Below are 14,014 nucleotides of genomic sequence, written 5' to 3'. Positions count from 1 at the left end.
GTGTCATTTTGTTAGCGTAATCGTAAACACGCACACCTTAGGTTGACAGACGTTGCGGCCATAATATTTGGGCCACCTATAAAAAATTGATATCGACTTGTAGCACAGGAACAGGGCAATCAATTCATACCCGTAGATGTATGCTTTGTTGTAACAACTTTCGGCATTTAGCACACTCCCGGAAATCTATGACAGTCTGGAAAGTCACTTCCGTTTTATGAATTGTGGACAAACTATACATGCGACCCCCTATAAATAGCTGCAGAAAGTTAGCATACTGCCGGGGCAACTAACTTATAACACCAAAGTTGTGCTCAACCGATAAACTCGCCGGTATTTTTGAAAAAACGGAGAAAACGATAAGACCCAATAACGTTGGCGGAGGTGTCATTTTGTTAGCGTAATCGTAAACACGCACACCTTAGGTTGACAGACGTTGCGGCCATAATATTTGGGCCACCTATAAAAAATTGATATCGACTTGTAGCACAGGAACAGGGCAACAAATTCATACCCGTAGATGAATGCTTTGTTGTAACAACTTTCGGCATTTAGCACACTCCCGGAAATCTATGACAGTCTGGAAAGTCACTTCCGTTTTATGAATTGTGGACAAACTATACATGCGACCCCCTATAAATAGCTGCAGAAAGTTAGCATACTGCCGGGGCAACTAACTTATAACACCAAAGTTGTGCTCAACTGATAAACTCGCCGGTATTTTTGAAAAAACGGAGAAAACGATAAGACCCAATAACGTTGGCGGAGGTGTCATTTTGTTAGCGTAATCGTAAACACGCACACCTTAGGTTGACAGACGTTGCGGCCATAATATTTGGGCCACCTATAAAAAATTGATATCGACTTGTAGCACAGGAACAGGGCAATAAATTCATACCCGTAGATGTATGCTTTGTTGTAACAACTTTCGGCATTTAGCACACTCCCGGAAATCTATGACAGTCTGGAAAGTCACTTCCGTTTTATGAATTGTGGACAAACTATACATGCGACCCCCTATAAATAGCTGCAGAAAGTTAGCATACTGCCGGGGCAACTAACTTATAACACCAAAGTTGTGCTCAACCGATAAACTCGCCGGTATTTTTGAAAAAACGGAGAAAACGATAAGACCCAATAACGTTGGCGGAGGTGTCATTTTGTTAGCGTAATCGTAAACACGCACACCTTAGGTTGACAGACGTTGCGGCCATAATATTTGGGCCACCTATAAAAAATTGATATCGACTTGTAGCACAGGAACAGGGCAATAAATTCATACCCGTAGATGTATGCTTTGTTGTAACAACTTTCGGCATTTAGTACACTCCCGGAAATCTATGACAGTCTGGAAAGTCACTTCCGTTTTATGAATTGTGGACAAACTATACATGCGACCCCCTATAAATAGCTGCAGAAAGTTAGCATACTGCCGGGGCAACTAACTTATAACACCAAAGTTGTGCTCAACCGATAAACTCGCCGGTATTTTTGAAAAAACGGAGAAAACGATAAGACCCAATAACGTTGGCGGAGGTGTCATTTTGTTAGCGTAATCGTAAACACGCACACCTTAGGTTGACAGACGTTGCGGCCATAATATTTGGGCCACCTATAAAAAATTGATATCGACTTGTAGCACAGGAACAGGGCAACAAATTCATACCCGTAGATGTATGCTTTGTTGTAACAACTTTCGGCATTTAGCACACTCCCGGAAATCTATGACAGTCTGGAAAGTCACTTCCGTTTTATGAATTGTGGACAAACTATACATGCGACCCCCTATAAATAGCTGCAGAAAGTTAGCATACTGCCGGGGCAACTAACTTATAACACCAAAGTTGTGCTCAACCGATAAACTCGCCGGTATTTTTGAAAAAACGGAGAAAACGATAAGACCCAATAACGTTGGCGGAGGTGTCATTTTGTTAGCGTAATCGTAAACACGCACACCTTAGGTTGACAGACGTTGCGGCCATAATATTTGGGCCACCTATAAAAAATTGATATCGACTTGTAGCACAGGAACAGGGCAACAAATTCATACCCGTAGATGTATGCTTTGTTGTAACAACTTTCGGCATTTAGCACACTCCCGGAAATCTATGACAGTCTGGAAAGTCACTTCCGTTTTATGAATTGTGGACAAACTATACATGCGACCCCCTATAAATAGCTGCAGAAAGTTAGCATACTGCCGGGGCAACTAACTTATAACACCAAAGTTGTGCTCAACCGATAAACTCGCCGGTATTTTTGAAAAAACGGAGAAAACGATAAGACCCAATAACGTTGGCGGAGGTGTCATTTTGTTAGCGTAATCGTAAACACGCACACCTTAGGTTGACAGACGTTGCGGCCATAATATTTGGGCCACCTATAAAAAATTGATATCGACTTGTAGCACAGGAACAGGGCAACAAATTCATACCCGTAGATGTATGCTTTGTTGTAACAACTTTCGGCATTTAGCACACTCCCGGAAATCTATGACAGTCTGGAAAGTCACTTCCGTTTTATGAATTGTGGACAAACTATACATGCGACCCCCTATAAATAGCTGCAGAAAGTTAGCATACTGCCGGGGCAACTAACTTATAACACCAAAGTTGTGCTCAACCGATAAACTCGCCGGTATTTTTGAAAAAACGGAGAAAACGATAAGACCCAATAACGTTGGCGGAGGTGTCATTTTGTTAGCGTAATCGTAAACACACACACCTTAGGTTGACAGACGTTGCGGCCATAATATTTGGGCCACCTATAAAAAATTGATATCGACTTGTAGCACAGGAACAGGGCAACAAATTCATACCCGTAGATGTATGCTTTGTTGTAACAACTTTCGGCATTTAGCACACTCCCGGAAATCTATGACAGTCTGGAAAGTCACTTCCGTTTTATGAATTGTGGACAAACTATACATGCGACCCCCTATAAATAGCTGCAGAAAGTTAGCATACTGCCGGGGCAACTAACTTATAACACCAAAGTTGTGCTCAACCGATAAACTCGCCGGTATTTTTGAAAAAACGGAGAAAACGATAAGACCCAATAACGTTGGCGGAGGTGTCATTTTGTTAGCGTAATCGTAAACACGCACACCTTAGGTTGACAGACGTTGCGGCCATAATATTTGGGCCACCTATAAAAAATTGATATCGACTTGTAGCACAGGAACAGGGCAACAAATTCATACCCGTAGATGTATGCTTTGTTGTAACAACTTTCGGCATTTAGCACACTCCCGGAAATCTATGACAGTCTGGAAAGTCACTTCCGTTTTATGAATTGTGGACAAACTATACATGCGACCCCCTATAAATAGCTGCAGAAAGTTAGCATACTGCCGGGGCAACTAACTTATAACACCAACGTTGTGCTCAACCGATAAACTCGCCGGTATTTTTGAAAAAACGGAGAAAACGATAAGACCCAATAACGTTGGCGGAGGTGTCATTTTGTTAGCGTAATCGTAAACACGCACACCTTAGGTTGACAGACGTTGCGGCCATAATATTTGGGCCACCTATAAAAAATTGATATCGACTTGTAGCACAGGAACAGGGCAATCAATTCATACCCGTAGATGTATGCTTTGTTGTAACAACTTTCGGCATTTAGCACACTCCCGGAAATCTATGACAGTCTGGAAAGTCACTTCCGTTTTATGAATTGTGGACAAACTATACATGCGACCCCCTATAAATAGCTGCAGAAAGTTAGCATACTGCCGGGGCCACTAACTTATAACACCAAAGTTGTGCTCAACCGATAAACTCGCCGGTATTTTTGAAAAAACGGAGAAAACGATAAGACCCAATAACGTTGGCGGAGGTGTCATTTTGTTAGCGTAATCGTAAACACGCACACCTTAGGTTGACAGACGTTGCGGCCATAATATTTGGGCCACCTATAAAAAATTGATATCGACTTGTAGCACAGGAACAGGGCAACAAATTCATACCCGTAGATGTATGCTTTGTTGTAACAACTTTCGGCATTTAGCACACTCCCGGAAATCTATGACAGTCTGGAAAGTCACTTCCGTTTTATGAATTGTGGACAAACTATACATGCGACCCCCTATAAATAGCTGCAGAAAGTTAGCATACTGCCGGGGCAACTAACTTATAACACCAAAGTTGTGCTCAACCGATAAACTCGCCGGTATTTTTGAAAAAACGGAGAAAACGATAAGACCCAATAACGTTGGCGGAGGTGTCATTTTGTTAGCGTAATCGTAAACACGCACACCTTAGGTTGACAGACGTTGCGGCCATAATATTTGGGCCACCTATAAAAAATTGATATCGACTTGTAGCACAGGAACAGGGCAATAAATTCATACCCGTAGATGTATGCTTTGTTGTAACAACTTTCGGCATTTAGCACACTCCCGGAAATCTATGACAGTCTGGAAAGTCACTTCCGTTTTATGAATTGTGGACAAACTATACATGCGACCCCCTATAAATAGCTGCAGAAAGTTAGCATACTGCCGGGGCAACTAACTTATAACACCAAAGTTGTGCTCAACCGATAAACTCGCCGGTATTTTTGAAAAAACGGAGAAAACGATAAGACCCAATAACGTTGGCGGAGGTGTCATTTTGTTAGCGTAATCGTAAACACGCACACCTTAGGTTGACAGACGTTGCGGCCATAATATTTGGGCCACCTATAAAAAATTGATATCGACTTGTAGCACAGGAACAGGGCAATAAATTCATACCCGTAGATGTATGCTTTGTTGTAACAACTTTCGGCATTTAGTACACTCCCGGAAATCTATGACAGTCTGGAAAGTCACTTCCGTTTTATGAATTGTGGACAAACTATACATGCGACCCCCTATAAATAGCTGCAGAAAGTTAGCATACTGCCGGGGCAACTAACTTATAACACCAAAGTTGTGCTCAACCGATAAACTCGCCGGTATTTTTGAAAAAACGGAGAAAACGATAAGACCCAATAACGTTGGCGGAGGTGTCATTTTGTTAGCGTAATCGTAAACACGCACACCTTAGGTTGACAGACGTTGCGGCCATAATATTTGGGCCACCTATAAAAAATTGATATCGACTTGTAGCACAGGAACAGGGCAACAAATTCATACCCGTAGATGTATGCTTTGTTGTAACAACTTTCGGCATTTAGCACACTCCCGGAAATCTATGACAGTCTGGAAAGTCACTTCCGTTTTATGAATTGTGGACAAACTATACATGCGACCCCCTATAAATAGCTGCAGAAAGTTAGCATACTGCCTGGGCAACTAACTTATAACACCAAAGTTGTGCTCAACCGATAAACTCGCCGGTATTTTTGAAAAAACGGAGAAAACGATAAGACACAATAACGTTGGCGGAGGTGTCATTTTGTTAGCGTAATCGTAAACACGCACACCTTAGGTTGACAGACGTTGCGGCCATAATATTTGGGCCACCTATAAAAAATTGATATCGACTTGTAGCACAGGAACAGGGCAACAAATTCATACCCGTAGATGTATGCTTTGTTGTAACAACTTTCGGCATTTAGCACACTCCCGGAAATCTATGACAGTCTGGAAAGTCACTTCCGTTTTATGAATTGTGGACAAACTATACATGCGACCCCCTATAAATAGCTGCAGAAAGTTAGCATACTGCCGGGGCAACTAACTTATAACACCAAAGTTGTGCTCAACCGATAAACTCGCCGGTATTTTTGAAAAAACGGAGAAAACGATAAGACCCAATAACGTTGGCAGAGGTGTCATTTTGTTAGCGTAATCGTAAACACGCACACCTTAGGTTGACAGACGTTGCGGCCATAATATTTGGGCCACCTATAAAAAATTGATATCGACTTGTAGCACAGGAACAGGGCAACAAATTCATACCCGTAGATGTATGCTTTGTTGTAACAACTTTCGGCATTTAGCACACTCCCGGAAATCTATGACAGTCTGGAAAGTCACTTCCGTTTTATGAATTGTGGACAAACTATACATGCGACCCCCTATAAATAGCTGCAGAAAGTTAGCATACTGCCGGGGCAACTAACTTATAACACCAAAGTTGTGCTCAACCGATAAACTCGCCGGTATTTTTGAAAAAACGGAGAAAACGATAAGACCCAATAACGTTGGCGGAGGTGTCATTTTGTTAGCGTAATCGTAAACACGCACACCTTAGGTTGACAGACGTTGCGGCCATAATATTTGGGCCACCTATAAAAAATTGATATCGACTTGTAGCACAGGAACAGGGCAACAAATTCATACCCGTAGATGTATGCTTTGTTGTAACAACTTTCGGCATTTAGCACACTCCCGGAAATCTATGACAGTCTGGAAAGTCACTTCCGTTTTATGAATTGTGGACAAACTATACATGCGACCCCCTATAAATAGCTGCAGAAAGTTAGCATACTGCCGGGGCAACTAACTTATAACACCAAAGTTGTGCTCAACCGATAAAATCGCCGGTATTTTTGAAAAAACGGAGAAAACGATAAGACCCAATAACGTTGGCGGAGGTGTCATTTTGTTAGCGTAATCGTAAACACACACACCTTAGGTTGACAGACGTTGCGGCCATAATATTTGGGCCACCTATAAAAAATTGATATCGACTTGTAGCACAGGAACAGGGCAACAAATTCATACCCGTAGATGTATGCTTTGTTGTAACAACTTTCGGCATTTAGCACACTCCCGGAAATCTATGACAGTCTGGAAAGTCACTTCCGTTTTATGAATTGTGGACAAACTATACATGCGACCCCCTATAAATAGCTGCAGAAAGTTAGCATACTGCCGGGGCAACTAACTTATAACACCAAAGTTGTGCTCAACCGATAAACTCGCCGGTATTTTTGAAAAAACGGAGAAAACGATAAGACCCAATAACGTTGGCGGAGGTGTCATTTTGTTAGCGTAATCGTAAACACGCACACCTTAGGTTGACAGACGTTGCGGCCATAATATTTGGGCCACCTATAAAAAATTGATATCGACTTGTAGCACAGGAACAGGGCAACAAATTCATACCCGTAGATGTATGCTTTGTTGTAACAACTTTCGGCATTTAGCACACTCCCGGAAATCTATGACAGTCTGGAAAGTCACTTCCGTTTTATGAATTGTGGACAAACTATACATGCGACCCCCTATAAATAGCTGCAGAAAGTTAGCATACTGCCGGGGCAACTAACTTATAACACCAAAGTTGTGCTCAACCGATAAACTCGCCGGTATTTTTGAAAAAAACGGAGAAAACGATAAGACCCAATAACGTTGGCGGAGGTGTCATTTTGTTAGCGTAATCGTAAACACGCACACCTTAGGTTGACAGACGTTGCTGCCATAATATTTGGGCCACCTATAAAAAATTGATATCGACTTGTAGCACAGGAACAGGGCAATAAATTCATACCCGTAGATGTATGCTTTGTTGTAACAACTTTCGGCATTTAGCACACTCCCGGAAATCTATGACAGTCTGGAAAGTCACTTCCGTTTTATGAATTGTGGACAAACTATACATGCGACCCCCTATAAATAGCTGCAGAAAGTTAGCATACTGCCGGGGCAACTAACTTATAACACCAAAGTTGTGCTCAACCGATAAACTCGCCGGTATTTTTGAAAAAACGGAGAAAACGATAAGACCCAATAACGTTGGCGGAGGTGTCATTTTGTTAGCGTAATCGTAAACACGCACACCTTAGGTTGACAGACGTTGCGGCCATAATATTTGGGCCACCTATAAAAAATTGATATCGACTTGTAGCACAGGAACAGGGCAACAAATTCATACCCGTAGATGTATGCTTTGTTGTAACAACTTTCGGCATTTAGCACACTCCCGGAAATCTATGACAGTCTGGAAAGTCACTTCCGTTTTATGAATTGTGGACAAACTATACATGCGACCCCCTATAAATAGCTGCAGAAAGTTAGCATACTGCCGGGGCAACTAACTTATAACACCAAAGTTGTGCTCAACCGATAAACTCGCCGGTATTTTTGAAAAAACGGAGAAAACGATAAGACCCAATAACGTTGGCGGAGGTGTCATTTTGTTAGCGTAATCGTAAACACGCACACCTTAGGTTGACAGACGTTGCGGCCATAATATTTGGGCCACCTATAAAAAATTGATATCGACTTGTAGCACAGGAACAGGGCAACAAATTCATACCCGTAGATGTATGCTTTGTTGTAACAACTTTCGGCATTTAGCACACTCCCGGAAATCTATGACAGTCTGGAAAGTCACTTCCGTTTTATGAATTGTGGACAAACTATACATGCGACCCCCTATAAATAGCTGCAGAAAGTTAGCATACTGCCGGGGCAACTAACTTATAACACCAAAGTTGTGCTCAACCGATAAACTCGCCGGTATTTTTGAAAAAACGGAGAAAACGATAAGACCCAATAACGTTGGCGGAGGTGTCATTTTGTTAGCGTAATCGTAAACACGCACACCTTAGGTTGACAGACGTTGCGGCCATAATATTTGGGCCACCTATAAAAAATTGATATCGACTTGTAGCACAGGAACAGGGCAACAAATTCATACCCGTAGATGTATGCTTTGTTGTAACAACTTTCGGCATTTAGCACACTCCCGGAAATCTATGACAGTCTGGAAAGTCACTTCCGTTTTATGAATTGTGGACAAACTATACATGCGACCCCCTATAAATAGCTGCAGAAAGTTAGCATACTGCCGGGGCAACTAACTTATAACACCAAAGTTGTGCTCAACCGATAAACTCGCCGGTATTTTTGAAAAAACGGAGAAAACGATAAGACCCAATAACGTTGGCGGAGGTGTCATTTTGTTAGCGTAATCGTAAACACGCACACCTTAGGTTGACAGACGTTGCGGCCATAATATTTGGGCCACCTATAAAAAATTGATATCGACTTGTAGCACAGGAACAGGGCAACAAATTCATACCCGTAGATGTATGCTTTGTTGTAACAACTTTCGGCATTTAGCACACTCCCGGAAATCTATGACAGTCTGGAAAGTCACTTCCGTTTTATGAATTGTGGACAAACTATACATGCGACCCCCTATAGATAGCTGCAGAAAGTTAGCATACTGCCGGGGCAACTAACTTATAACACCAAAGTTGTGCTCAACCGATAAACTCGCCGGTATTTTTGAAAAAACGGAGAAAACGATAAGACCCAATAACGTTGGCGGAGGTGTCATTTTGTTAGCGTAATCGTAAACACGCACACCTTAGGTTGACAGACGTTGCGGCCATAATATTTGGGCCACCTATAAAAAATTGATATCGACTTGTAGCACAGGAACAGGGCAACAAATTCATACCCGTAGATGTATGCTTTGTTGTAACAACTTTCGGCATTTAGCACACTCCCGGAAATCTATGACAGTCTGGAAAGTCACTTCCGTTTTATGAATTGTGGACAAACTATACATGCGACCGCCTATAGATAGCTGCAGAAAGTCAGCATACTGCCGGGGCAACTAACTTATAACACCAAAGTTGTGCTCAACCGATAAACTCGCCGGTATTTTTGAAAAAACGGAGAAAACGATAAGACCCAATAACGTTGGCGGAGGTGTCATTTTGTTAGCGTAATCGTAAACACGCACACCTTAGGTTGACAGACGTTGCGGCCATAATATTTGGGCCACCTATAAAAAATTGATATCGACTTGTAGCACAGGAACAGGGCAACAAATTCATACCCGTAGATGTATGCTTTGTTGTAACAACTTTCGGCATTTAGCACACTCCCGGAAATCTATGACAGTCTGGAAAGTCACTTCCGTTTTATGAATTGTGGACAAACTATACATGCGACCCCCTATAGATAGCTGCAGAAAGTTAGCATACTGCCGGGGCAACTAACTTATAACACCAAAGTTGTGCTCAACCGATAAACTCGCCGGTATTTTTGAAAAAACGGAGAAAACGATAAGACCCAATAACGTTGGCGGAGGTGTCATTTTGTTAGCGTAATCGTAAACACGCACACCTTAGGTTGACAGACGTTGCGGCCATAATATTTGGGCCACCTATAAAAAATTGATATCGACTTGTAGCACAGGAACAGGGCAACAAATTCATACCCGTAGATGTATGCTTTGTTGTAACAACTTTCGGCATTTAGCACACTCCCGGAAATCTATGACAGTCTGGAAAGTCACTTCCGTTTTATGAATTGTGGACAAACTATACATGCGACCGCCTATAGATAGCTGCAGAAAGTCAGCATACTGCCGGGGCAACTAACTTATAACACCAAAGTTGTGCTCAACCGATAAACTCGCCGGTATTTTTGAAAAAACGGAGAAAACGATAAGACCCAATAACGTTGGCGGAGGTGTCATTTTGTTAGCGTAATCGTAAACACGCACACCTTAGGTTGACAGACGTTGCGGCCATAATATTTGGGCCACCTATAAAAAATTGATATCGACTTGTAGCACAGGAACAGGGCAACAAATTCATACCCGTAGATGTATGCTTTGTTGTAACAACTTTCGGCATTTAGCACACTCCCGGAAATCTATGACAGTCTGGAAAGTCACTTCCGTTTTATGAATTGTGGACAAACTATACATGCGACCCCCTATAGATAGCTGCAGAAAGTTAGCATACTGCCGGGGCAACTAACTTATAACACCAAAGTTGTGCTCAACCGATAAACTCGCCGGTATTTTTGAAAAAACGGAGAAAACGATAAGACCCAATAACGTTGGCGGAGGTGTCATTTTGTTAGCGTAATCGTAAACACGCACACCTTAGGTTGACAGACGTTGCGGCCATAATATTTGGGCCACCTATAAAAAATTGATATCGACTTGTAGCACAGGAACAGGGCAACAAATTCATACCCGTAGATGTATGCTTTGTTGTAACAACTTTCGGCATTTAGCACACTCCCGGAAATCTATGACAGTCTGGAAAGTCACTTCCGTTTTATGAATTGTGGACAAACTATACATGCGACCCCCTATAGATAGCTGCAGAAAGTTAGCATACTGCCGGGGCAACTAACTTATAACACCAAAGTTGTGCTCAACCGATAAACTCGCCGGTATTTTTGAAAAAACGGAGAAAACGATAAGACCCAATAACGTTGGCGGAGGTGTCATTTTGTTAGCGTAATCGTAAACGCGCACACCTTAGGTTGACAGACGTTGCGGCCATAATATTTGGGCCACCTATAAAAAATTGATATCGACTTGTAGCACAGGAACAGGGCAACAAATTCATACCCGTAGATGTATGCTTTGTTGTAACAACTTTCGGCATTTAGCACACTCCCGGAAATCTATGACAGTCTGGAAAGTCACTTCCGTTTTATAAATTGTGGACAAACTATACATGCGACCCCCTATAGATAGCTGCAGAAAGTTAGCATACTGCCGGGGCAACTAACTTATAACACCAAAGTTGTGCTCAACCGATAAACTCGCCGGTATTTTTGAAAAAACGGAGAAAACGATAAGACCCAATAACGTTGGCGGAGGTGTCATTTTGTTAGCGTAATCGTAAACACGCACACCTTAGGTTGACAGACGTTGCGGCCATAATATTTGGGCCACCTATAAAAAATTGATATCGACTTGTAGCACAGGAACAGGGCAACAAATTCATACCCGTAGATGTATGCTTTGTTGTAACAACTTTCGGCATTTAGCACACTCCCGGAAATCTATGACAGTCTGGAAAGTCACTTCCGTTTTATGAATTGTGGACAAACTATACATGCGACCCCCTATAAATAGCTGCAGAAAGTTAGCATACTGCCGGGGCAACTAACTTATAACACCAAAGTTGTGCTCAACCGATAAACTCGCCGGTATTTTTGAAAAAACGGAGAAAACGATAAGACCCAATAACGTTGGCGGAGGTGTCATTTTGTTAGCGTAATCGTAAACACGCACACCTTAGGTTGACAGACGTTGCGGCCATAATATTTGGGCCACCTATAAAAAATTGATATCGACTTGTAGCACAGGAACAGGGCAACAAATTCATACCCGTAGATGTATGCTTTGTTGTAACAACTTTCGGCATTTAGCACACTCCCGGAAATCTATGACAGTCTGGAAAGTCACTTCCGTTTTATGAATTGTGGACAAACTATACATGCGACCCCCTATAAATAGCTGCAGAAAGTTAGCATACTGCCGGGGCAACTAACTTATAACACCAAAGTTGTGCTCAACCGATAAACTCGCCGGTATTTTTGAAAAAAACGGAGAAAACGATAAGACCCAATAACGTTGGCGGAGGTGTCATTTTGTTAGCGTAATCGTAAACACGCACACCTTAGGTTGACAGACGTTGCGGCCATAATATTTGGGCCACCTATAAAAAATTGATATCGACTTGTAGCACAGGAACAGGGCAACAAATTCATACCCGTAGATGTATGCTTTGTTGTAACAACTTTCGGCATTTAGCACACTCCCGGAAATCTATGACAGTCTGGAAAGTCACTTCCGTTTTATGAATTGTGGACAAACTATACATGCGACCCCCTATAAATAGCTGCAGAAAGTTAGCATACTGCCGGGGCAACTAACTTATAACACCAAAGTTGTGCTCAACCGATAAACTCGCCGGTATTTTTGAAAAAACGGAGAAAACGATAAGACCCAATAACGTTGGCGGAGGTGTCATTTTGTTAGCGTAATCGTAAACACGCACACCTTAGGTTGACAGACGTTGCGGCCATAATATTTGGGCCACCTATAAAAAATTGATATCGACTTGTAGCACAGGAACAGGGCAACAAATTCATACCCGTAGATGTATGCTTTGTTGTAACAACTTTCGGCATTTAGCACACTCCCGGAAATCTATGACAGTCTGGAAAGTCACTTCCGTTTTATGAATTGTGGACAAACTATACAGGCGACCCCCTATAAATAGCTGCAGAAAGTTAGCATACTGCCGGGGCAACTAACTTATAACACCAAAGTTGTGCTCAACCGATAAACTCGCCGGTATTTTTGAAAAAACGGAGAAAACGATAAGACCCAATAACGTTGGCGGGGGTGTCATTTTGTTAGCGTAATCGTAAACACGCACACCTTAGGTTGACAGACGTTGCGGCCATAATATTTGGGCCACCTATAAAAAATTGATATCGACTTGTAGCACAGGAACAGGGCAACAAATTCATACCCGTAGATGTATGCTTTGTTGTAACAACTTTCGGCATTTAGCACACTCCCGGAAATCTATGACAGTCTGGAAAGTCACTTCCGTTTTATGAATTGTGGACAAACTATACATGCGACCCCCTATAAATAGCTGCAGAAAGTTAGCATACTGCCGGGGCAACTAACTTATAACACCAAAGTTGTGCTCAACCGATACACTCGCCGGTATTTTTGAAAAAACGGAGAAAACGATAAGACCCAATAACGTTGGCGGAGGTGTCATTTTGTTAGCGTAATCGTAAACACGCACACCTTAGGTTGACAGACGTTGCGGCCATAATATTTGGGCCACCTATAAAAAATTGATATCGACTTGTAGCACAGGAACAGGGCAACAAATTCATACCCGTAGATGTATGCTTTGTTGTAACAACTTTCGGCATTTAGCACACTCCCGGAAATCTATGACAGTCTGGAAAGTCACTTCCGTTTTATGAATTGTGGACAAACTATACATGCGACCCCCTATAAATAGCTGCAGAAAGTTAGCATACTGCCGGGGCAACTAACTTATAACACCAAAGTTGTGCTCAACCGATAAACTCGCCGGTATTTTTGAAAAAACGGAGAAAACGATAAGACCCAATAACGTTGGCGGAGGTGTCATTTTGTTAGCGTAATCGTAAACACGCACAATTTAGGTTGACAGACGTTGCGGCCATAATATTTGGGCCACCTATAAAAAATTGATATCGACTTGTAGCACAGGAACAGGGCAACAAATTCATACCCGTAGATGTATGCTTTGTTGTAACAACTTTCGGCATTTAGCACACTCCCGGAAATCT

The sequence above is a fragment of the Mytilus galloprovincialis genome, chromosome 9 (genome assembly GCF_965363235.1).
Source record: "Mytilus galloprovincialis chromosome 9, xbMytGall1.hap1.1, whole genome shotgun sequence".
NCBI lineage: Eukaryota > Metazoa > Mollusca > Bivalvia > Mytilida > Mytilidae > Mytilus > Mytilus galloprovincialis.
This window is presented reverse-complemented; position numbering follows the sequence as displayed.